This window comes from Quercus lobata, chromosome 5 (assembly GCF_001633185.2).
Source record: "Quercus lobata isolate SW786 chromosome 5, ValleyOak3.0 Primary Assembly, whole genome shotgun sequence".
Classification (NCBI taxonomy): Eukaryota; Viridiplantae; Streptophyta; class Magnoliopsida; order Fagales; family Fagaceae; genus Quercus; species Quercus lobata.
Genome location: NC_044908.1, coordinates 6,443,201 through 6,470,964, shown reverse-complemented (window position 1 = coordinate 6,470,964; position 27,764 = coordinate 6,443,201). Strand labels below are relative to the sequence as shown.

Below are 27,764 nucleotides of genomic sequence, written 5' to 3'. Positions count from 1 at the left end.
TCGCTTTATATCTTGCTGAAGCTTTTTCATGAAAAAATCTGGTATTTCTATCACCAAATTGCATCTAGCTAATTCTTGATCTTTGCCTCCACATATCATCCTCCTTATCCATCCAACAATTCAACTTAATTCTAGTGTTCCTTAAATATCTAATTATATCCAGAGTTGAAGGTTGCAGCTCTAACCATTCTAGCTTTTCCTGTAATTCATCCACTATTTTCCCCACATTACCAAATTCTACACCATTCCACATCTCAAGTCTAGCATGACAACTCTCCAAGTATCTATTAAGAACATCACCCGACCCTCCAATCAAGCCATCATCCCAAGCTTCGTCCACAATAGCCCCACACCTTGGATCTTTTAACCACATTGATTCAAAATGGAAAACCCGACCCATCCTCTTTTTTCTTGGCTTTGCAACCAAGTGAAAAACAAGAGGGGAGTGATCTGAAGCCAATGATGAAAAATGAGTAAGCTTAGCCATAGGAAATAAATGAAACCACCCCACCGTAGCCAAAGCTCTATCCAACCTCTCTCTAATTGGAGTCCCATTCTCTTTTAAATACAATCAAGTAAACAATGGCCCCGTAAATGGCACTTCCTTAAGACCACAATAGTTAATAGTATCAACAAAATATTTCATTTGCTGCCTTGTTCTAGTACTTCCCCCCCTCCTTTTCAGCCATGTTTGTAATTTTATTAAAATCCCCAATTGCTAACCACGGCAAAAAGGATGTTCCATGTAAATGCTTGATTTTTTTCCATGACTCCCATCTCCTAGAAGTATTAGGTTCACCGTAAAAACCTGTAAGATGCCACTAACCAATACCATCCTCCCCATCAATTCATGCATCAATATTTGAATGAGAATAAGTTTGAATATCAAGCCTAATCTATTTTTTCCAAAATAAACCTAAACCACCACTACTTCCCTTACTAAATGTGCCACCATCATCCGTTTTTCTTCATGCTGCCACTCTCTAATACGCAAACCCAAATCGTGAGATAGAGTTCGTAAGAGGGATAATCGTTTCGGTACAAATCAAAAGAAAAAAGACTGGGATAGAGAGAGGGAGTTCACTAAGAGACAGAGTTTGTACGGTGTTAAGAGAGAAATATCTAAGTTCCACCGTTATGGTCAGTTTTTCCGCCGCCATCCGTTCCCTCGCCAGACTCAGAACACCGAAACTGCAGGCACACACAGGAATTGAGATTGAGGAAGAGAAATTTAAGTTTCATTAACTCCGTCGATCTGGCCATTTACCTGCCATCATCAGATCGCCGAAACTACCACCGGTAATTTTTTTTCCCCTTTCTTATATCTGGGTATGAAATATGACTTAATGAAATGACTTAGTTTTTGGGTATTTTGGTTGGGTAGGTATAGATTTAGATATTTGCTTTGATGCTTTGGGATTTTCTGTTATGGTTTGTAGATTTCAGAATAGCGTTGTTAATTTTCCTATTTCAAATTCTCTCTCTGTTGTGTAATTTACCATTTTCTGCCATCTTCAATTCGGCCCACTTTGTTACTGTATGCATGTTCCGTTCCTGACCAACAGACAGAGGAAAAAAGAAAATCCAAAAGCGCAAACCAATTTTGCCTCTTCAGAAATTGAACAGACCTCTTCTCTTTAATCAACAACCAATAGCATCTCTTACAATCTAACCCATCTTAGCTTAGAATAGAAAAAAAGAGAGAGAGGTTATTATGCATTCTAGAACAGCCGCTAAAGACAGAGAAATCTCAGGGTCAGCGAGTTTTTTTGGTCCAGCATATAGAGAGAGAGAAATCTGAAGGACACTGCCACTGTCAGGCCAGCCTCCTGCACCGTAAGACTAAAAAATTTCAATGATGGGGGGTTATGCAACAATGAAATGGGCCACAATAGCTTTTATTGGTAAGCTAATATAATCTTGGAATCCTACAATATATGTTTCGTTGCTTGCTGCTGTGTCTATGGTGTTACTAAATGGGAGCTGATATGAATTTTTGGGTTTCTTTGAATGCAAATGAAAATTTGCATTGTTCTATATATGTTATTTTGATATTCTATATATTTGTTTTTATTGCATTCCACATGTTCAATGAAATCCCTTTTAGACTTAATTAGTGATGATTGGATTCAATTTTTGCCGCCCTCATACCATGATAAATCTAAATGATTTATTCATTTATGAACAATGAATTTGAACTAAAAATTTCGAGGATGAAATCTAGAAGATATCAACATGGTGGAAAAAATGAATTATGAAACAAATGTGAGGCAATTGGTAGTATTACATAGCATGTACATATTTTTTTTCATGGCTATGCAATTGATTGGGAGGCTCTTAAACACTACCCCACAGCCCCACTACCAAATACACATCTATATCCTGGAATCCATGGGCCCTAACTTTGATAATGACCCATGTAAAATTTGGATGACAAAGAAAAGAATTTGAGTGAATGGAATTATTGAAATTTAAACTTTAGCACAAAATCAGAGTAAAAGAATGCTATTAGTCTTATTTTATTGATTCCTTCTTGATGAGAAGCAAATGTAGAAGCCACAAAAACAGTTTCATTCTTGGTCTACACCATTGAGAGATCAGCAAAATCTTAAGCAACTTGGAGTCAACAAGCCTACAGCTCTTGCTTTTATGCTGTTTGCTTTCATGTGTAAGTTTCAAGTTCTGTTTTTTTTGCTATCTAGGTTTTTTTAGTAGATTTGGTTTAGCTTTAGCTTAATTGCCTGTTTGGTTTTATTTGTATAATTGTTTAGGTATGTGTTAATGAAGATTTTTTATTTTATTTTATTTTATTTTATTCTTTATAAGTTATTGAGTTTATCAAATCTGAAAAAACACAGAGCTTAGGAAAACAAAAAGAGAAAGCTATTTATTCAAAAAAATTCTCTTAGTATTGGGTGTTTGCATTTGGACCCACAATAAGTATATTAGCCAGTCAGTTGACCAAATGGCCAAATCACTAACACACTAGCACTAGACTAGGTGTAGAATAGCAATCTGTGAATAATGCTACAACATAGCAACAAAGAACCACAATGATCGACTAGCAGTGTGGTTTTAGAATCAATTCCCGTCTTATGAACTAATAAATGTCTTATGGACTTGCATATTATTGCTGTCATGAATTTTTATGTTACCAAATGTGGTCTAAATTTGCTGAATTTTATGATTAGTTACAATTGTTTTCTTATTAGCTTGCTATACTTTTTACACAAATTCTTTTATTTATGGATATGCTTATTTACCTATGTTGATTTCAAGGGAGGGTGGCACTGACAAATTGTTACTTTCTAATTGGAAGAGTTAAGAGTTCCAATATGGTCAGTATATTTTGTTTTAGTATGTCTAATCTTTTTAGAATATTTGAAAATGAACCAAATGCTAAAATCTTAAATTGGGTTTCATGACTTAGTTTTGGGTATTTTGGTTGGGTTTTAGTTTTTTGGGTTAGATTTGTATTTTGGTTTGGGTTTCTATATCAAAGCCAGAATTTTTTCCTTTCCTTCGATTTGAATATAACTAAGATTTATGACTTAGTTTTGGGTGTTTTGGTTCGGTTTTAGGTTTTTGGGATAGATTTGTGTTTTGGGTTTTTGGGTTTCTGTATCAAAGCTTTGTCTTTTTAGTTTATATTCTCTATTTTTCTTTTAACGTCGTGAATGATTTCAGGAATATAGCACTAACGCAGAAGATTAACCTCAAGTCGAACAGTGGACCTGTCAAGGTAAAAAAGAACCTTTGTTTGGGTTTTTTAATGCTATAGTTAATTAATTATTTATTTTTTTTAAGAATTCCGTAAGAAACTTTTATTGAAAAAAAAACATAAGCTCCGGCACCTTCAAGAAAGAATAGCAACAAAAGCCTCCAAAACAAATGTATTTACAAAAACTTCACAATACTACTAACCCATCTAACAAATTACGTGCCTAGAATTTGGTGATAATTTGTTAATCTAGTTACAGATTTTAATAAATACAAATTGATCCCTCCAATCTCAGATTGAAGCCTGATACATAATCTCTTCATGCTATAAAATAAGCTGTTGTGTATCACCTGCGATTTATTTATTTATTTATTTTTTATACTGTTTGTTCAATAATGTGTATGTGTTTTTCTTTCTACTATGCATTTTAAATTTTATACTTATGTGGGAAAGGGTCAAAAAGAAAGAAAGAAAAATTTAGGAATAGGGAGGACATGGTATGTGTAGAGTGTCTCAGGTGAATTTGGAGAACTATGTTGAATCATTCATACATTAAGAAGTTTCTTCCTGCCTAAAATTTTATTTAAAAAAAAAAAATTATGAAATTGATGTAGAAATAATAGTCTATCTGAAGTGAAGGAAATGTCTATAGTTAGTGAAAAGAAGGAATTTTAGCACCAATCATGTTCTCTAATGTATAAGTCTAACTAATTGATGTGTTTAAATTTGTTCAAAATGAGATTTTAGATGCAATTCCTCCAGCATGTATGTGCTTCAACTTTGGACAGATTTTGTAAAAATTTCTAAAGAACTATTTGAATTACAACTTATCAAAAAAATAAAACTGCTTGAATTACAAGAAATATGTGCTTTTAATTATTAATAAAAATTTGATTGACACTATAGTGCTTATGACCATTACACACTTGAAACTTCCATGGTGGAAATTTGGTGGCTGGGATTGTAAGATGCATTCTTAGAATTCGGACTACAAAAGATGCAAAGTGTAACTTGGAAGGGGAAAAAATATGTATTTATTTATTTTTTCCAATTTTCTTTAGGTTCTTTTGTTCTTTTATGGCTTTTAGAGATTTAATTTAGATGCTGTTTGTGTATTAAAAGTTGCAATCATTAACTATGTTCGATGCATTTTTATCTATTTAAGAATAGAACATCAATCTTAGGCATCTACCTTCCAATTTGGATTTTCCTAGCAGAGGTGTAAGTGATTCTGTTGCTTAGTGCTAAGTGTTAGCTATAAAAGATCTTATACTACTTTTAAGTACATCTGAATTCCTTTGAACTATCAGCTATGCTTTCTCTTATCAATTAGTTACTCTATCAAAGTCATTTAGATTCAAACCATCAAATTTAGAGAATTTAAGGTGGTTTTTTTTTTCTTTTCTTTTCCATAAAGGTTTGATTTTGGTTTTTCCACATTTAAATTTTTCTTCTTAAAGTGTTTATACTAATAGAAATTAAAATATTGTTTCTTTGTATCTATATGTTGGAATTTTACCTTTTAATATTATTGAATATGCTCTCCTTAGTTTTCGTGATTGTTATAGATCAATAGAAATAGTTTGAATGGATTATGAATATATGTTCACTTCTACTATTGAAAGAATTTTTTGGAACATGGGGCTCAAAAGGTTGTATTAGTTTCTATCTTTTCAAAGGTTATGTTTAAATAGGTCTTCATTATGCTATTTCCTCGAGTAGGACAACAATCACCTTTTACCACACCAAAGAATCCAGTTTGTTCCTATTGTGTATACCTTTGGAGTTGGCATGTTCAAGATGGACTACATTTGTGGGGGTTCATATGTGCTATAAGTTTTTGCAGGTGAATGGTGATGTTTCAATTCATCCGAGTGAAATAGAGCTGGCACTTCAGTGCATCATGGCTAGAATATGGCTAATCTAACTAAATTGTTTTTTGGTTAAAGAGATCTTAGACTTAATTTTCTGCTATTGGGGAATTTTGAACTTTTGGCATTGTTATTGAACCTAACTCTATATTACACAATTGTCATTTTTGTTTTTTTGAAGTGATTGACATTAACAAGCCTTTATTAAAAATATTAACTATTGTACATCATGTTGAGTGCCTTAAATATTGTTAGAAGCTTTTGGAACTTCAGAAAAAGATGGGAACATGTTTATAGGCTTTAATATTTTCACCCAATATACGGTCAAGAGTGTAAAAAGTATACTTACAAGTAGAACAAATGATGGATGTACTGCATTACCCAAATGAATTTCAATGAATTTTATTGTATTGTTATGTTAAATTGATGGTATTTTAAATATGTTAAATGTTCCCGCACATTGTGCGGGTTAAATGCTAGTATATATAAAAACATAAAACAAAAATAAAAACAAAAACAAAAAGAAAGAATCTATACATATTAGCGATGGAACAATTTATTTGATGATCTCATCTTTAAGTAACAATTGTTACGATAGAAAAGGTCAAAAGTGTAATACTAAGGGTCTGTTTGGGATTCGCTTATTTTGTTAAAATTGAAAACTTTTTGCTGAAAGTACTATAGATAAAGGTAAAAATTAACTGAAATAGTATAATAGGACCCATGAATAGTACCAAAAAGTGCAGTGGGATTATAAATAGTAGCAAAAATAAGCTGAATAGTAAAATGAGATGGCAAAAATAATTTTTACCAAACACACACTAATACCAAACAACGCCTAGTTTATCCCCATGATGATTTGTATCCTCCTTTCCTACTTGTAAAGAAGAAAAATTGTCCCATTACTAATGACTAAGGAAACTGTATACATATACAAGAACCCGGATTATGCATCATAACTTATGCAGCCATCAATTCCTTGTGGTTTCATTTCTATGTCGAGGATATATATCTCCAAAAAAAAATGGTTTTATTTCCTAGATTTTTTTTGGGTAAAAGACATGGAGAATTGTGGCTTTATATACATAGCATATAGTTGAGTTTCTAACAAGTATTGAAGGGTATTTGATTATCATTTTTAGGTATAAGAACCATTAACAATTTATTATTACTAGCTAATGTCATGCACAATGATTGGTGTATTATATTTTGCAAGAAATTATTATTATTATTATTACTATGTGTTATAATATTTGAGCAGTTGACTTCAATTATATTTCATATTTATTAGGAGGCCATAAACAAGTGTATAAACCAATCACTTGAGTGAATTCACAAATATTTAATTATTTCCATTAATTTAAGTGTAGAATTAATTTCTTATATCCTTGATTATGTCTAATTAAAATTGCTTTTATCTTTGTTTTCAAAAAAAAAAAAAAAATTGCTTTTATCTTTTGATGTACATTGTTTCAATTTCTACCACAGCGACTCAAATTATTATCATTCAAATTAATTGTTTGTCAAGATCTTATAAAATAATTACAAAAATTTATTTTAGATAAATAATTAGTGCCGCACATATAAATAATTAATATGTGAAAATAAATTCATTACCCTATTAGTCTATTACTACTCTATTTAATTACATAGTACAAATTTATACTACTATTGTATATGTCATTAAAATTTAGGAAATGTAACATTAAATATTAATTTAATTAAAAATATGAGATTTATTTTATTGAATTAACATATATTTAATTACTTTAACTCATTTAAGCATGCAATCTTTTATGTATTTTTGATTGTATGTGTTATTAAAATTTCTTTTTCCTTTTGATGATTTTTGTTTCAATTGTTGAAAAAACAAGTAAATACAAGGAATAATTTCATATTCAAAATCGAATGTTTTCTTTTTTCTTTTTGATAATGAATATTTTTTATGACGTTTATAAAAATAACAATAGAATTTATTTTATATAAACAAATGGTGCCTCATCTATAGATAATTTATACACAAAACCAATGGATTATGCTTTGAAAGTCCAATTGATTCTATTGTTCCACCTTAAGTTAACTTCTTGAATTCATAGGTTACCAATCTGAAAACGACCCCTTCTCTACAGGGTAGTTTGAATGTCATAATTACCATTATGATGTGGGATATGAACAATGGTTAAACTGTTGGAATAAAACATGCTGAACAAAATCATTAGTTGGAAACTTGGAATAACAAATATTGAAAACTTTTTATTTTGAAATTTTTGTCAGCCAACACATTAGTTTTACATGGTTGGCATTTACACGTCAACAAGCGATCTATGCTGTACAATACCATTACTTATTAGAGTTTTTCTTTTCCTAAAACACAAACTTTGCTAAGTGGATGTCCCCATTCCCTCTTTCTTGTGTGTGTATAGAAGAAATTTTTTTAATTCTATAAGGACATGGTGCAAACCTTTTAGTTTACTCCTTTTAATGGGGATATGCCACATCATTGTATTATTAAAATATAATTACTTCTTATCACAAATGATAACATCTAATAAACACCGTATTTCAGGTCGTAAGTGAAAAAAATCATGTGGCATTATTAGGTGTGGTAGGAGGTATTTAGTTTTAAGTAAAAGACTAATGTAACAATCTCTTATTGGATTGTATGAAACATGAGTTTATACTCCATACTTACCAAATTCGAACTATAAAAAAAAAGGTGGGTGCTCAAAATTTCATATTTAAATTTAAATACTAAGAAAATAAATTTATTTATTGTTGAATACAAATAAATAATACTATATGTAAATCATTAAAACATTTGCTTAGGTGGAAGATTGGATACTTCAAGGCCACTTGAAGGTTTGGGATAGACTCTATGATATCTAGCACCAAGCACTTGATCCAAGAGTCATGAGGTAATCTAGAGTGTTTGGTTGGAATCGCCTCTCAATGGATAAGGAAATTTGGAGAGAGTGAAGGTTTGAAGTCTACGAGGATACTCTCTCTTATTGATTTAGGTAGTCTGAGCCTTCTCTCTTTTGTTTTAAGATAGAATTTGAAAGATATATGAAGTCACTAAAGAGACTTGATTGGATAAAATAACAACTAAGAAAAATGGGGATTTTTTCTCTCTAGTGAGAACATTCTCTAGATAAGATTTATGTGATAATTAAATTTCAAAGTCTGGAGCACTCGTTTGATGTCTCACTAGACAAGGGAAGTTCGCTCAAGCGAAATTCCTGCAGTTGTAGCTTGTACATTTTCTTCTAGCTTGATCCTCTTTGACTTGATGCAATTATAATTGAAAGGAGATTCAAATGCAGGGATTTTTAATACACAAGAAATTTTGACACGTGAATTAGGAACACTAACAATCCTTACAAATGTTTCAAATTTGAAGGTTTATTTAGAACAATGTTTGTCAACTTTTAGAGATGAAATTTTAAGCATGAAATGGGATCTCTCAATTTGAAATGATGTAATTGGTGAGCAAAAAAGTAATTTCAGTGATAAGTTCTAATTAAAGCCAGTAACAACTTAGAACCCTTAACACAATTCCTAGCAAGTATTTAGAACCCTTAACACAAACTTTTATGGCTTAATCACTTTTAATACTAAACTAAAAACTTAGTCCAATATACGTGTTTAGCCAAATTTCATATAGCACGCAAGATAAAGAGCAATCTAAAGGAAGTAATTACAGGGTAATGTGAATATGCAGAAAATAAATAAACCACACAAAGACATTGAGACATGTTTTCAATGAGGAGAACCCAATCACCTAGGCAAAAAAAACTTTCCGCTAACCACCCATCGAAAAAATCCACTAAAATGAATAGTTACAGTACATGAATGACTATAAACTCTCCATGCCTATATTTCCCTATTAATTGAGCCGCCAATGGAAAGCCACCAAAGGATTTGGATTTTGGATATGGCTTCTCAAGTTTCCATTAGCATTCACTCACTCATAGGTTTTGTGTGTATGGCAATACAATGAAGGAGATGGAAAAGAGAAAATAGGATTTATGCTTTTTCTCAAGGAAAATGGCTCCCTCTTTTCAAACACTTGATAGGCTTCAATAATTTTTACACACTTATTGTTTCTAGGGTTTGTTCAATCCTTATCTGAAGCCTCTTGCCATGCCTCACAACTATGTGTTTGTGTGCGAGTAGATGAGTAATGAACAGGTGCAATTACAGAATATAGAGATCATGCAACTCGTAACCTAGCCACCACCTAAGGTTGCAAGGTGCACGATTGCGTTCTCAACCAAAACACCTATCACGTGGATCTCACGGCCATTTAGGTCGCCTTCTAGTTGCCTGTTGGTCGTGATATCTTTGGATGATGCATTTTCTGAGCTTGACAGAGAGGCTCAAGTACTCTACCTAAAATACATTAAAAACCCAAGAAAAATATACATCAAACAAAAAGGCATTACAAACAACTTTTGTTACTGAATTAAGCCAACACTAGAACATGACTTCTCATGTTGTAAAATCACCTCTCAAAAAAATAAAATAAAAATAACAATGCACAAAAAATTTCACAACATACTTCACATTAGTTGACTTCACAAATATTTACTAATTCTGATCTAGGTTCACCATTAACATCACATTTTTACTTACTATTACCAATTTTCCATACTAACAGGTGTGAAGAGTTTTGTCAAATTTTTTGGGTCTATAGACTTTCTTAAATAAAAAAAAAAAAAAATTACGTGATTGATTAGTAATTTTGCATATAAAATAAGATAATATAGTTTAAGTAATATTTTTTTATTAAAAAATTTATATTTAAATATATAAAATGCCTCAATTTTTTTTTCACCTAAGGCCCCAAATGAATCAAGTTGTCCTTGAATCAATCCTATAGACTCTATGAGTTATATCTAAACAAATTTGTATTCATGTGTTTGCCAAAAAAATTATACAGCTAGTATAGAAACTAAAACATAAATTGATTCTTATTCAAGTTCAATAAAATCCAATAAATAGTGGTTAGAGAGATAAGGAGTTTGTGTTCAACCATGGTGCTCCATTTTGTATTGTTTAGTATTTTTACTTTTACATAGGAAAGCATGGAGATGGAGAATATATATTTGATAGGTAATAAAATTCATAAGACAAATATATATTTGTTTATATAACGTGAGGTGAAAAAATAATGAAAAACTTGATATGTTAGTGATTTTGGATTTTTTTTTTTTTTTCCCTCTCTCCAAATGTTTGTTTTGTTTTGTTATTTATTTATTTATTTATAGAAATGATTAGAAATTTTTTCCATAACAATGAATTTTCTATCCTCACAATGTAGCCTAACACATATCTACATATATTTTGGTCTGTAATAGAGTTAAAAATATTAGTAATTTTACTCACTTGACTCCTGTAATTTCAATTTTTTAAGTTTGCAAAAGTTGCGGATGGGGGTATTTTGGAACGGCTGAAAGTATACCCCAAATGACAGCATAAATTAACCATTCACTCCTATCTTTATTATCTAACGCGAAACTACTTAAGGAACTATGCCGCAACAAAAATTCTCCTCTTCTATGTTACGGTCTCGAGAATCATCATAGTTGCTTGTATAGCCTACATTGGCTTTAGCCCAAGCACAAAACTACGAGAATCAACGGATGTTAGCACAATCCAAATGCGCATGCGCACTTAATTTGCACAATATATTAGAGATTTCTAGTTCTAGTGACTATTAAAAACCAGCACAAGCTGCTAAGCACTCTCACTTGTTGAATTCAAAGAAAGAATAAGAGACACTGGTATATATACATGTTTGTTAAGGGTAAGTTAGCCTATTAGTAATTAATTTGTGCCTTTATTTTCTTATTATGCTTTTCATTGATTGCACTCTTCTGTTATACTGAATATTTAGTACGTAGCTGACAAATGCATATATATGCGTGTGCCATTCTTCAGTGGTGAGTGCTTTGATCGTCGCAAGGATGTGGAAGGTGTTCCAAATTTTCCCAGAAAGTTTGAGAACAATTTTCAACCTAGGGGAGATACAAGCTATGGTGATAATTAGCCTTAGCTTTCAAAGCATCCTCATGGTGATGGGCTATAGGAGAAGGTATACTTCAACCTACAGGCTCAACATGGTTCTGTGGGTTGCCTACCTGTTAGCAGACTGGTTTGCAACAGTGGCGCTGAGTATTATCTCAAACTATTTAGGAAAGAAGCCAATTGATCCAGAGCTCATCATGACAGCATTCTGGGCTCCATTTTTTCTATTGCACCTTGGTGGTCTAGACACCATTACAGCCTACTCCTTGGAAGACAATACGTTGTGGCGGAGGCACGCTCTATCATTAGTGACACAGGTTACAGTGGGTGGCTATATCTTCCTCCGAGTCTGGAAGAATACACATTTGAATTATATAGCAGCTCCCACGTTTATTCCAGGGTTAATCAAGATTGGTGAGAGAGTACAAACCTTAGTAAGTCGATTGAAGTTTTTCCCGAGATTTTAGGGGATATGCCTATATTCCACGAAGATGATAATGTGGATAGGGAAGGAAAAACTTACGTACCGAGAGGAAATTCTATAAGGATGGCAACTGGTCCAAATTTTCAGGATGATAATGTGGAACAGAAGAGAGAGATAATCTTGCAGCCATCTAGATTGGAATTATATGATGTGGCAAAGGGTAAATCTACTTAAGGGTGATCTGGTCTAAGTGTAGTAGATTGGATCAGGAATGGGACAAGGCTAGGTCTAGCAATTTAAAGCCCAAATCCACTTGGACTAGGATTAACAGAATGGATTTTAGGCTTGGAGGGCTATCTAAGGCTTTGATGTTACCAACCCGTGGGAAAAGAAACAAGGAGTCTAATTTGGAGGAAGAGCAGTGTGAGGATATTGATACTAGGGAGGCTAAGCATGGAAGGGTGGGGAGTGGTGATGAACTTGAAAATATTATATCGGTGGGGGTGGAAAGCCACCCTTGCCGAGAGCAATGAAGATCTTAAGTTGGAACTCTCAAGGGCTTAGGAACCCCTGAACAGGAAGTAGCCTTCGCAAATTAGTGAAGGAACAAGTTCCCACTGTGTGTTTTCTCATAGAGACATGTTTAGATACAGACAGTTTTAATAATCTTTATGGTAATTTACCTTTTCAGAATAAAATAATTGTTAAATACTTAGACTCCAGTGAAGGGTTAGCTTTTTTATGGATGGATGATATAAAGTTAGAGGTAGTTAACTACACTACAAATCATATTTTATCTAAAGTCTCAGAAGAAGATGGATTTGTATGGTTCATGACAGGTTTCAATGGTTGGCCAAAGGCATAACAAAAAATTAAGTCTTGGAAGCTGTTGGAACATTTGAAGACTTATGTGGAGGGTCCTTCAAGTATAAGAAAGTGTGATATTTAGTTTTCCTTACTATGGTAGGCAGCCCCAAATATGAGTCAAATTGGTTACCTCCTGAACTGCCAAGATCCTCAAAATCTCTTGCTTCTGACTAGATGAAGTGTTACTGCTAAAAATGACCGAAGACTTCTCCAAATTTATGCACTGTCCCGAAGCATTGGCATAGGTTTGAAGCACCTCAGAAACTACCTCCACCTCATTTTGTGCTGCCCTACAAAACAAAAGGGAATCATCTGCAAACAATATGCTAGAAACTTTTGGTGCCCCTCTACAAATAGAAGCTTCATGAATTTTTCCATCATTCTTTGCTTTTGCCAACAAAGATGTAAATCCCTCTACACACAATAGAAACAAGAATGGTGAAAGAGGGTCTCCTTGATGGATTCCTCTAAATGGAAGCATATTCCCATAAGGTTTTACATTGAGTAGAATAGAGAATGATGTGGTGGTTACACATGTCATCACTCTCTTAATCCACATTTCTAGAAAACCTAACTTTAAAGCCAAAGAACTTGTCTTGCCCTTCTTCCTAGCATGCATAGCATACAAAGTCTCATATGCCACAATAACATTATCTATAATAAGTTAACCTGGCATAAATGCACTCTGGATGGAGGAGATAATATCAAGAAGCACTTGTTTCAGCCTATTTGCAAAGACTTTAGAAATAATCTTATAAATGACATTACAAAGGCTAATTGGTCTAAATTCAAAAAATTTCTATGGGTTCTTCACTTTAGGGATGAGCACAATGTTTGTATGATTTAAAGCAGGCAACATAACTCCATCATTCAAAAATTCTAGCACAGCATTCATAACATCACCACCCACAACATGCTAGAATTTTTTATAAAATAAATCATTCATACCATCAGGTCCAAGTGCCTTTATTAGTCCCATTTGGAATATAGCTTCCTTGATTTCATCAGCAATAAAATCCTTGGACAGCATATACTGCATATCTAGAGTTACTTTGACCGAGACTGTGCTTAAGCACTTCTCCATTTGATTGCATGAACCTACACAAAATAGATTATCTAAATAATCAACTGCTACCCTAGCTATATCCTCCACCTCTTCCACCCAATGCTCTTGTGAATTCAAGATACCCTTAATATGATTCTGTCTTTGCCTTTGTGATGCTTTTGAATGGAAAAATTTAGTATTTCTATCCCCATCTTTCAACCATGCAACCCTAGACCGTTGTGCCTGGTAAATCTCCTGTTTTAACAAAAGATCATCCAATTTTTTACTAATCTCCAAATACTCTCTTTACTCTCATTAATAGTGTCAGCTCTATTAATTCTATCAAGCTAGTTTTGAAGAGATTTAATCTCTTCCTCCTCAGATTTTGTCCTTGTATCTCCCTACACCTTCAAATCATCCCCACAAGCCCTTATTTTCTCATGTACAGCTGCTAAACCCGCCTCCTTGCTGCCTGCCAAACTTTAAGCTTGCTGAATCCATGCCTTACAGTCATCCCATAAAAGCCAGCTCTCCTCAAATTTGAAACCTCGATCAGCTCTACGATGTTTCTATCTAAACTTTTGAACTTGGATAGCAATAGGAATATGATCCGAAGCATAAGGAAGAAGATGCACCACGTTGCTAACCTAAAATTTTTCTACCCACCCCTTCGTTGCAACAGCTCTATCAAGTCTCAAGTTGGTATTTGCATCACTGGGTCTCTTATTAGTGCAAGTAAATAGGTATCCTTTATAACCTAGATCTTCCAATTGATAACTCTCCAAAGCCTCCCTAAATGCATTAATCTGAGCAATATGGGGCTGCCTTGTGCTTTGCTTTTCCGAGGAATGGAGAATAGCATTAAAATCTCCAAAACATGACCATGGACCCTCCACATAAGTCTTCAAATGTTCCAACAGCTTCCAAGACTTAATTTTTTGTTATGCCTTTGGCCAACCATTGAAACCTGTCATGAACCATACAAATCCATCTTCTTCTGAGACTTTAGATAAAATATGATTTGTAGTGTAGTTAACTACCTCTAACTTTATATCATCCATCCATAAAAAAGCTAACCCTTCACTGGAGTCTAGGTGTTTAACAATTATTTTATTCTGAAAAGGTAAATTACCATAAAGATTATTAAAACTGTCCGTATCCAAACATGTCTCTATGAGAAAACACACAGTGGGAACTTGTTCCTTCACTAATTTGCGAAGTGAAAGTTCAAAAACGTGTAAAAACACCTTTGAACGTTTAGACCCCCAAATTAAAAACTTAATCAATTCAAGCAATATGTCAAACAACAAGTGTGCGGAAACTTAACATATGCTAACATACAAAATTGATTAAATACTATCTAAGCCATAACAACATAAAATCCACAGCAGATAATTTAAAGGCAGAGATAGAGGAAGGAAGATGCAAACACAAAGACAACACGCGATGTGTTATCGAAGAGGAAACCGAAGTCCTCGGCGAAAAACCTCTCCGCCGCCCTCCAAGCGGTAATCAATCCACTAGAAAATATAGTTGGGATACAAGGACAGCAATAGACCCTCCAAGCCTAATCTACCCAGTGCACCTAAGCCCTCCAAGCTTCTTGCTCCAACGAGGTTGCACCGAACCTTTTTCTTTTCTAGCTTCCCGGATTCCGCTACTAGACCGTAGCATCAACCAATGAAGATTGGCTCCTTCCTAACTGCTTCCCAAAAATCCAAACAACTGTCTCACAGTGATGATGATGGTGAGAACCAGGTTTGGTATAATGCCTCTCAAGGATTTAACAATGGAGAGGAAGAGAGATGAGGAATTTGAAGAGATTCTAAGGTAGAGATTGTGGGTGAAACAATCTGGTTTTTCTTTAGGGTTTCTCTCTCAAAATTCTCTCTGGAAGCTCTCTTTCAATCGTGGGTAATAGGGGTATTTATACTGGAGTGGAGAGGAATGTGAAACGTCAGAATTTTACAAAACAGGGGTGGCTCGCGGCTTGACCTCGCGGCTTGACCAAGTCGCGAGATCCAGTCGCGAGATAACCGTATGGCCAGTTGTCCTGTTTTGTCCTGTAGTGCTCCAGCTAGCAGACTGTTCACCTTCCAGCATGCTTGGCACGTGAGGTTGCTTCTGGCGGCTTGAAGCCGCGAGTCACCCGCGAGACCCAGCCGCGAGACTCTGTTTTCTTGCACACTCTTGAGCAAACTTCACTCTATCTCACTCACTACCGTTACATCAAACCCACCTAAATACAGGGTTACTAAATGCTGAATTACAAGCAAATTTGGCACGGAATAAAGCCAATTAGATGGTTGAATAAATTCAACCTTACAATCTCCCCCTTTGGCTATTCCGTGACAAAACCCTAAAACAGACTCTAGACTTAACATGTGAGTTGGGAACAGTTGAACAAAACTCACTCACACCTAACTCTAGAAGCTGTGAAGCAGTTGAATCATATGAACATAATACTCCTGAAACACAACAATACACCATGATCATTGTAAGCAGAAAATTATAAAATGCATATGAAACAGGCAATATGTGATCAAGCAAAGATGGAGTTATGAAACAAACCATGGCTTGATCAACCAAGTGAACACCACAATGTAGTGATCACAGTGCTCATTCACACTTGGAATGAACACAAGGACATACAAGTTGACATGCACAAGGCAAGACACTTGTATGCTCAACACTCAACCAATGCATATCACACAAGGCATATGCATCTAGGAACAATCCTACAAGGGCACAAGAGTGACAGTACATAAATCAAAATGCATAACATTTAGATTAAAGTACTGATTTCAACATAGCATAAAGGCTGCATTAAGCAAGGTACATACCATAAAGCCTACAAACTATGCAATAAACATAAACCCTAAAAGCTTACATAAGCACATGGGTACAAACACACACATCCTGAATAACAGTTTACAAAACAACATAAAGTGAAAACTTAAGCTGAAGAAGAATGTAAAGACACTCCCCCTTAGGTAAAAAAACACTCCCCCTCTGACCATGCCTATCTCTCCCCCTTTTTGTCATGGAATAGGCTAGTCATCCTCTTCCAGCTTTCTCTGAATTTGATCCAATTGGGTCTGAAGAGAAGTAAACTTCATATCCCACCGAGTGCTTTGATGGTGTAGAGAAGCTGTGAGCCCAGACATCTTTGTATTCAAGTCGTGGACAGAGGATACAATACGTTCAAGTTTCCCATCGAGGGAGAGAGTGCTAAACGGAGAGTCACTGGGAGATGCAGACGTTTCTGGTTTGGCTCTCTTCCGACTATGTCCAATGCTCGCATTGAATGTGCGCATGTTGATTGGACTTGGTTTGGACATAGGGGATTCATCATCCATGGGATAAACTCCCTTGAGCTTCAAGATCCGGGAAATTAGACTGCAAAAGGGAACGCATATCCGAGACTCATTTCGAAGAACCGTTTTTCGCAGAACATGAAAGATATGAGCACAGATGTCTATTTCCACATCAGAGATTAGATCATGAAGAAACAAGGCCCGTCCAAGGTTCATATACCCAGTGCTGGACAAAGGGTACAAATTGTGAAACATTACAATCGTAAGCACCTAAGCTTTGGAGAGAGAGAGGAAACACTGATGGACTTGCCATTGGGCGAGAACTCCAAATCTGGACTAAGACTCTCTTTAAGAAGCTCCTCATCAGGGCAGAGATCATCGTAAACTGGCGAATGTCGGAAAATGGGTCTGTTGATGTGAAGAATTTCGGCCAGATATGCAGGAGAGATAGAAAAGCTCTTTTTCCGAACCCAGCACTTAAGTTCATCTCCTTCCACAATTGCGTTGGCATAAAACTCTTTTACCAACTCCTCATACGCGTCATCCGGATCAGAGAGAAGGTAATTCCAATCCTTGTGAGCGAACCATTTTGGAATGTCAGTGTCATGAAGGGATGACTGATCCAAAGCTCGCTCTAGTAATGGTGTGGCATGAAGAAAGAAATTCTCATAAGACTGATAGGCTGCATATGATCTGAACCTGTCGGGATCGAATCTCTTCGATGAAGAGCGAGTCCCTCTTGGTTGAGGTGAGAAATCATCAACGTCTATGACCGGTTCCTTCCCTTTGGAACTTCCTCCTTTTACAGCAGCTTTCTTGAATGGTGACATGACCAGTCTGCAATATGAACAAGGAAAATGACAGAACACAATCCAACAAGCTTTATTAGCAGAGGGTTAGTGGAAATATAGGGACAATGAAGAAACCCTAACATCTGGATGATAATGGTCAGAGAAAATCAATGAGGGACACACAAGGTCCAAATCGAACTACACCGTAGATGAAGATCAAAAATAACCACAGAATCAGCTGAAAAAGGACCCACATTCAACAACACATCAACATGAAACCACACAGGATCATAGTGAAACACTACATCAACAGCAGATCAGACACAAAAGAGCAAACCCAAGCTAAGCACATGATGAAGAACACAAAAACCATCCAAAATAAACTAGCTCAAAAACGGAAACACAAGTTTCCATAAGCTAAGCATGGATAAAGAGAAATAGTTGAGCGAGAAACCCATCACAAAATCACAAACAAATTGTGAAGAATCCAGAGGGAAAACCATAACAACAAGTACAATAGAGTTCAAGACAGAAATATCATACCTGTTAGTCGACGATTTTGATCTGAAAGAAGGCAAACAAGGGAGATCGAAAGTGGAGACACGGTGGGATGGGTAAGAGCAGATGAAGAAGACAATGAACAGTCACAAAATGATCGAGGGAAAAACAAAAAGTTTAAAACTGCCCTTATTTCTGCAAAACACGCGTTTTTCGCGACTGGATTAAGTCGCCACACAGTTGCCAGCTCAAGCCGCCAAAGCACACAAGAACAAAAATTTTGAAAATTTTTCTAAGTGTTTTTCGCGACTGGAAGGTCTACCCGCGAGTAAGTCGCGATCTGAGCCGCGAAAATCTCTGAGTGAACCTCGCGACTGGACCTTCCACTCGCGAACAAGTCGCCAAAAATGATCCGCGAAGGTGCGACTGAGACTCGCGACTTGACACACCCGCGACAGAGCCGCCAAAACAGGGCAAAAACTGGAGTTTTGAATTTTGCAGAATTTTCAAACAAAATACTTTCCAAAAACACCTAAAATACTCAAAAATCTTTTTGTGCTTTAATTAACAAAGATTGAGCATGTGAAAACACATTTCATCAAGTACAATCACACAAATGAATATGGCATTTATTGAACATAAACTTGTGTGTTGTGTGTGGATATCAACAATGAGATAGTCCTTCGTCTAATGTGAAGCTTCAATGATCAATTCAACCAAGGCATACACAATTAGCACTAGATCATGTGACCCATCTCATTTATAGAAATATGTATATATGACCTCCCACATATACTTGATAACATGATTTGGAGCTTTACATTTGACTCCACTTTCAATCAAAACAATTGATCTTTTTGATCTTTTTGAGACAATCACCTCTCATTGTGAGAGTGATATATGATATTTCACTTTAGTGAATAAGCCTTTGGCTTTTTGAATAAACATTCATTTCAATATAAGGTCGCTTACCCTTTTTCCTAGTCAAATACTAGAATGTGCGACAGGCTTTTGCAGCTCAATATCTCTTTTCATTTGGAGATTTACATTTGGTGAGCTCTTTTTAACAAAACAAAAATAAAGAGTGGGAAGATATATAGACACAAGTCTATGCAAGTCTCAAGATCAACAAAACCATTCACTAATCATTCATGACAAGTTTGAAGATCTATTTACAACAATCACAAAGATTTCAAGATTTTTCCCACAGAGATATACGTGCATGAAAACAAGTAATGTTCGAAAATGCACAAAGCCATTAGCACAAAGGTACAAGGCAAAACAAGTTTTGAGACAAAATCTCAACAAAGTCAATCAAGCTTTTTGATTTTCTAATTTTTATGTGGTTTTTGGATTTTTGACATAAAAGAAGAAAAGCGATTGAACAAACAAAGAAAGAACCAACAAAAGTAACAGAAGGACAAACAGACAATAAACATATTGCACAAAGGTTTAACAAGGAAGTGTGTGCCACATCACAAGCAAATGTATCAAATTAGAAATATGTGAAGCACACAATACACAAGAGAATCAAGGAATTGTACCGACACCAATGGTCTTACGGAGTGATTCAAACCGTGGACCATCGAGAGGCTTGGTGAAGATGTCCGCCTTTTGATTGTCGGTGTGTATGAACTCAAGACACACAACTCTTTCCTCTACCAAATCCCGAATGAAATGGTAGCGTATCTCTATGTGTTTAGACTTAGAGTGCTGAACAGGATTCTTGGAAAGATTGATGGCACTGGTGTTGTCACAGAAGACACACATCGTTTCTTGAGGAATTCCATAGTCATGAAGTAGTTTCTTCATCCAAAGAAGCTGAGTGCAGCAACTTCCAGCAGCGATGTATTCTGCTTCTGCAGTAGATAGAGACACTGAATTCTGCTTCTTGCTCATCCATGAGACAAGATTGTTACCAAGATAAAAACAGCCGCCTGAAGTGCTTTTCCGATCATCTACACTGCCAGCCCAGTCAGCATCTGAATACCCAGCAAGACAATCATTTGAGTCTTTTGAATACCACAGACCATAGTTTGCAGTACCATTCACATATCGAATGATTCGCTTAGCAGCAGTCAGATGAGATTCCTTCGGATTAGCTTGGTACCTGGCACAAACGCCCACACTAAAAGCAATGTCTGGTCTGCTGGCTGTAAGGTAGAGCAAACTCCCTATAATGCTCCTATACAATGTAGGACTTACTTCAACTCCCGACGAATCCACATTCAGTTTAGTGGAAGAGCTCATGGGGGTGGAGGCATGTTTTTTGGATTCTAGCCCAAACTTCTTGACAATGTTTCTGGCATACTTTTCTTGAGATACAAAAATACCCTCCTTCTGTTGTTTGACTTGAAGACCCAAGAAGAATGTGAGCTCCCCCACCATACTCATCTCGAACTCCTTCTTCATCTCTTCAGAAAATTCAGTAGCACGATCTTCGATGGTTGCCCCAAACACTATGTCATCTACATAGACTTGTGCCACAAGGAGATAACCTTCATCATTTTTGACAAACAGAGTTCGATCTGCATACCCTCTCTTGAAACCTCTGTCTAGAAGATACTGTGTAAGATGATCGTACCAGGCTCTAGGCGCTTGTTTTAAACCGTAAAGGGCTTTCTTCAATCTTAGAACATGATCTGGAAAATGAGGATCTTCAAATCCTTTTGGTTGCTCAACAAATACTTCTTCATTTAGATATCCATTCAGAAACGCGCACTTTACATCCATTTGATAAAGTTTGAAATTCAAGGTGCACGCAATGGACATGAGGATGCGAATGGATTCGAGTCTTGCCACCGGAGCAAAAGATTCATCAAAATCCACTCCTTCAACTTGAGTGTATCCTTGAGCTACTAACTGAGATTTGTTTCGGATTATCTCTCCATCTTCATCAGTTTTGTTCTTAAAAATCCATTTTGTCCCTATAACATGAATGTTCTCAGGCCGTGGAGCAAGTTCCCACACATCATTCCTCATAAACTGATTCAGCTCTTCATGCATTGACTCAACCCAATTCTCATCTTGAAGAGCCTCTTCAACCCTTTTTGGTTCAAACTGTGCAAGATAGCAGTGATATGTTACATGATTCGCTAGCAGAATGTTTCCTTTCCTGAGGCGAAGACCGTCATCAAGAGATCCTATGATGTTACTTTCCGGATGATTCTTGATAACTCTTGAAGATGGCCTTTTTGAAGTGGATACTTCCTCACTACGAGAGATAGGAGGATGAATTTCAGGAGGAGTAAGAGGGCTTGAGGTTCTAGACATCGATCTCGTTTCCATTCTTTGGTTGATTGGAGTCGATTCTACTTCTGGTATAGGTTCTTCACCTTCTATATCCAAAGCTTCTACCTCAACATCTGTCTCTTTGGTGCTTGGCCCTTCTACATCATCAATCATTTCCACCTTAGGTAAGGCATCATCAATCTTGACATTTATGGACTCCATCACAGTCTTTGTTCTCTTGTTAAACACTCTATATGCTCGACTTGTAGTAGAGTAGCCAAGAAAAATACCCTCATCACTTCTCGCATCAAACTTTCCAAGATTCTCTCGAGCATTTAAGATATAGCATTTACTTCCAAACACCCGGAAATACTTCACTTTTGGCTTCTTCCCATTCCATATCTCATAGGCAGTCTTCTTTGTACCAACTCGAAAGAAAATCCTGTTGCCAATGTGACACGAGGTGTTGACAGCTTCTCCCCAAAATTTTTGAGGTATTTGCTTGTTGAGCAACATGACTCTTGCCATCTCCTGAATCACACGATTTTTTCTTTCTACCACTCCATTTTGTTGTGGAGTTTTGGGAGCTGAAAATTCTCTCTTAATTCCATTCTTTTCACAGAAGGACTCGAATCTTGCATTCTCAAATTCCCTCCCATGATCACTTCTAACTTTGGCTATTGGAATCCCTTTTTCATTTTGTAGTTTCTTGCACAGAATCTCCAACCTCTCACAAGCTTCTGATTTTTCTCTAAGGAATTCAACCCAAGTGTATCTTGAGTAGTCGTCCACAATAACCATAATGTATCTCTTTCCCCCTAGGCTTTCAGTTTTGGTAGGCCCCATTAGATCAACATGAAGTAACTCCAAGCACCGAGAGGTGGCTATCACATTCACCTTGTGATGACTTGCCTTAGTTTGCTTCCCCATTTGACACGCACCACAAACGGTCTTCTTCACTTTTCCAAATTTAGGAAGTCCCTCGACTGCTTCTAGTTTGGAGACTTTTGATACTTGTTTGAAGTTGGCATGCCCAAATCTATGATGCCACAACTCCAACATATCCACACGAGCACTTCTGCAGGATATGGGTGCCGTGGGAACTATTCCATAACAGTTATCTGTAGTCCGATTTCCTTCCAAAACCTGAATCCCCTCTTCATTGATGATCACACATCCCTTCTTAGAGAATTGTACCAGAAAATCATCATCACAAATTTGAGTGATGCTCAGCAAATTCGCCTTCAGCCCTTTTATGTACAGCACATCTTTCAACAAGCGGCAAACCAGGTATCTCAATGGTTCCTTTGCCTAGGACTTGAGCATGACTTCCATCACCGAAGGTCACATAATCACCAACCTTTTCTTTGAGTGTCTTAAACAGAGACTTATCCCCTGTCATATGGCGAGAACACCCACTGTCAAGATACCACAAACATGCATTAAACACCTTCAATGAGGTATGCACAAATAGGTTCACATGTGACAGACATTCTTGACCTTCAAACACAAACTCATCATCAGTTTTCATGCTTCTTTCATATTGATTTTTGATTTTCAGATTCTCAATCATCTCACACAACGTTCTATTCTTTCTTTTATATTTCTTAATCAATGATTTAGATTCAGATATGCTACTATGTAAGACATGATTCTGACTTTCAAGAAATTCCAGCATGTGAACAAATACTCTAGCATGTTTCTTAGTTTTTAACAACTCTACAAGATCATCAGTAAGACACCTTTCAGACATATGCATAGAGTCATTTTCACAAACACTCAAGCTACGATTCAGCATGGTATAAATCAAAACAATCAACCACAACACAGGGGTCTAGGATCACACTTAGGTAGTAAAACCACAACAAGTGTACCTGGCTCTGATACCAATTGAAAGTTCAAAAACGTGTAAAAACACCTTTGAACGTTTAGACCCCCAAATTAAAAACTTAATCAATTCAAGCAATATGTCAAACAATAAGTGTGCGGAAACTTAACATATGCTAACATACAAAATTGATTAAATACTATCTAAGCCATAACAACATAAAATCCACAGCAGATAATTTAAAGGCAGAGATAGAGGAAGGAAGATGCAAACACAAAGACAACACGCGATGTGTTATCGAAGAGGAAACCGAAGTCCTCGGCGAAAAACCTCTCCGCCGCCCTCCAAGCGGTAATCAATCCATTAGAAAATATAGTTGGGATACAAGGACAGCAATAGACCCTCCAAGCCTAATCTACCCAGTGCACCTAAGCCCTCCAAGCTTCTTGCTCCAACGAGGTTGCGCCGAACCTTTTTCTTTTCTAGCTTCCCGGATTCCGCTACTAGACCGTAGCATCAACCATTGAAGATTGGCTCCTTCCTAACTGCTTCCCAGAAATCCAAACAACTGTCTCACAGTGATGATGATGGTGAGAACCAGGTTTGGTATAATGCCTCTCAAGGATTTAACAATGGAGAGGAAGAGAGATGAGGAATTTGAAGAGATTCTAAGGTAGAGATTGTGGGTGAAACAATCTGGTTTTTCTTTAGGGTTTCTCTCTCAAAATTCTCTCTGGAAGCTCTCTTTCAATCGTGGGTAATAGGGGTATTTATACTGGAGTGAAGAAGAATGTGAAACGTCAGAATTCTACAAAACAGGGGTGGCTCGCGGCTTGACCTCGCGGCTTGACTGAGTTGCGAGATCCAGTCGCGAGATAACCGTATGGCCAGTTGTCCTGTTTTGTCCTGTAGTGCTCCAGCTAGCAGACTGTTCACCTTCCAGCATGCTTGGCACGTGAGGTTGCTTCTGGCGGCTTGAAGCCGCGAGTCACCCGCGAGACCCAGCCGCGAGACTCTGTTTTCTTGCACACTCTTGAGCAAACTTCACTCTATCTCACTCACTACCCTTACATCAAACCCACCTAAATACAGGGTTACTAAATGCTGAATTACAAGCAAATTTGGCACGGAATAAAGCCAATTAGATGGTTGAATAAATTCAACCTTACACAAAGGCTACTTCCTGTTCAGGGGTTCCTAAGCCCTTGAGAGTTCCAACTTAAGATCTTCATTGCTCTTGACAAGGGTGGCTTTCCACCCCCACCGATATAATATTTTCAAGTTCATCACCACTCCCCACCCTTCCATGCTTAGCCTCCCTAGTATCAATATCCTCACACTGCTCTTCCTCCAAATTAGACTCCTTGTTTCTTTTCCCACGGGTTGGTAACATCAAAGCCTTAGATAGCCCTCCAAGCCTAAAATCCATTAATCCTAGTCCAAGTGGATTTGGGCTTTAAATTGCTAGACCTAGCCTTGTCCCATTCCTGATCCAATCTACTACACTTAGACCAGATCACCCTTAAGTAGGTTTACCCTTTGCCACATCATATAATTCCAATCTAGATGGCTACAAGATTATCTCTCTCTTCTGTTCCACATTATCATCCTGAAAATTTGGACCAGTTGCCATCCTTATAGAATTTCCTCTCGGTACGTAAGTTTTTCCTTCCCTATCCACATTATCATCTTCGTGGAATATAGGCATATCCCCTAAAATCTCGGGAAAAACTTCAATCGACTTACTAAGGTTTGTACTCTCTATCCTTGCTACCGTTTATTCCAGGGTTAATCAAGATTGGCGAGTCACCCGCGAGGCCAAGCCGCGAGTCTCTGTTTTCTTGCACACTCTTGAGCAATCTTCACTCTATCTCACTCACTACCCTTACATCAAATCCACCTAAATACAGGGTTACTAAGTGCTGAATTACAAGCAAATTTGGCATGGAATAAAGCCAATTAGATGGTTGAATAAATTCAACCTTACAGTTTACTTAATCTTACTCATCACAAATATGAGCCACAAACCTCACTTGCTTAGTTGGGCATAGAGATGCAAAGTTTAGAAAACTTTGTTTCAATGGCCATCCAAGATACACAAGTACCAATGTACACAAAACACACACTGTTTTTGTATTTTTCTAATTTGATTTTTCTCCTTTTATTTTGAAAAACAAACAAAATAAAGTAAAGACTAAACAATCAAACAAAACATAGACAAACAACATGAAAGCATGAAAAAAGGTGCAGATGCATGAAAGCATGCTAGAAAGGTGTAAATGCATGAAAGCATGATTCCAAAAGCATATAAAAAATCAGTCAAAGAGAGTCCTACTTTAGATAGAAAGAATTAAAGTAGAGGACAAACAGAAAACACAATTAAGTCTTTGGCTCATTTCTCACCCACAAAGCATGAGTCTTTGGCCGTGAAGGTGAAAAGGCTTGTGTCCTAGTATGTCTACTAAAGGACATAGAAGAATTAAAATTCTCCTGAAATTGAGTTAAAAAGCTCAAAGCTTTTAATAACTCTCCAAACAAAGGTGTAGGTTCTTGAGAGGAAACTTGTGACCATTTGGACACTTGCTTTTGAGGATATAACTTAAAGAAATTAGGTTGAATGTGTCTAGAAACACCACAATGATGACAAACATAAGGTCTAATCAGTTTTGGATTTAGAATTAGTCAAATCAGTTTTGGATTTCATACCTTTATCACCTTTCTCAGATTGGGGCACAAAGATAGTCCTTGATCTAGAAGCCGTGGAAGAGGAGGAGTTGGAGGAAATAGCATATCCTAAGCCAGTCTTATCAGAACTAGGCTTTTGAGCACTCAATACCTCATCAAGCTTTGCACTAGACATCCTCTCTATTTGAGTTCTAGCTTGGCTAAGCTCAATCTCAAGATTCTTGACCTTCTCTTTTAATGAGGTGTTCTCTATAACAAGAGTCTCAATTAACCTTGTAGTGTCATCTAGTTTGATTAACAGATCAGCTTTTTCAGTTTTTACCTTATTAAGATCTTTTCTACAAAGATGAAAAGTCTTTTCAGATTTTATAAATTCAATGCATAGCTTATCGTAGGCTTCCTGAAGGGTCATTTTCTTGGGTACTTCATCATTAGAAGAATCCTCACTGTCACTCGCACTCACCACAACCACCTTATCAGTTGAGGCAGCAAAGGCCATAACGTGACTACATTCATCCACATACTCATTAGAAGAGTCATTCTCAGTATCACTCCCAGTAGTAACCAACCCTTTATCTTTTGACTCGTTGGTCTTTTACTTCATAAGGTAGTTTGGGCACTTTATCCTCATATAACCAAAATCTTTGCACTCATGACATTAGACGAGGGGTTTCTCATTCTTGCCCTTCCTTGAAGATTTAGATTTCCTAGGAGGTTTGCCTTTATCCATTTTCCTAAATTGAAGAAGCTTGATAATCTCATCAGTTATGAAGGTTAGATCCTCATCCTCATCATCATCTTCATCTTCAGAGTCCTCAATCTCTTCCTCTATACCCGTAAGAGCCAAGTTTCTACTCTTTCCACTTTTTCCCATTAAACCTAATCCCATCTCATAGGTTTGAAGGTTCCCTACAAGTAGTCAAAGGAATTTAATCAATGTCCTTTACTTCTTCAATGGCAGTGGTCTTGGCATGGAATCTTTCTAGTAGGGACCTAAGGATTTTCCTAACAATTTTGGATTGTGATATAGATTCTTTAAGGTTAAAGGAAGAATTCATAATATCCTTGATTTTAACATAGAACTCATCAAAGTTTTTATCCTCCTCCATCCTTATTTCTTCAAAACTACTAGTGAGTCTTTGAAACTTTACAGTCTTCACTGCCTTGGTACCATCATAGGTGGTCTCAAGAATAGTCCACGCTTCCTTGGCAACTTCCGTGGATGATATTCAATTGAATTTCTGTTTGGTTACCCCGCAAAACAAAGCATTCAAGGCCCTACTGTTGAAATTTGTTGCATTGATTGTTGCTTCATCCTAATCCACTAGCGCTTCCTTTGGCTTAATCCAACCAACTTCAACAGCTTGCCATACCTGTTCACCTAAAGCCTACAAAAAAAACTTTCATACGAACTTTCCAACAAGCATAATTAGTGCCATCAAACAAAGGAGGAATC

General features: G+C 36.4%; 1 long non-coding RNA gene across 3 annotated transcripts; it reads left to right on the top strand.

Annotated features, from left to right (window-relative positions):
* Positions 1-691: 691 nt before the first annotated feature.
* On the top strand, positions 692-5,772 carry LOC115992873. 3 transcript variants are annotated; one of them, XR_004092708.1, is made up of 5 exons: positions 692-1,299; positions 1,755-2,668; positions 3,280-3,338; positions 3,688-3,742; positions 5,568-5,772. It is a non-coding gene; the product is annotated as an uncharacterized LOC115992873 (long non-coding RNA). The 3 variants fall into 3 exon arrangements; XR_004092706.1 differs by lacking the exon at positions 692-1,299 and having other exon boundaries at positions 1,319-2,668; XR_004092707.1 differs by lacking the exons at positions 692-1,299; positions 3,280-3,338 and having other exon boundaries at positions 1,320-2,668.
* The last annotated feature ends 21,992 nt before the right edge of the window (positions 5,773-27,764 follow it).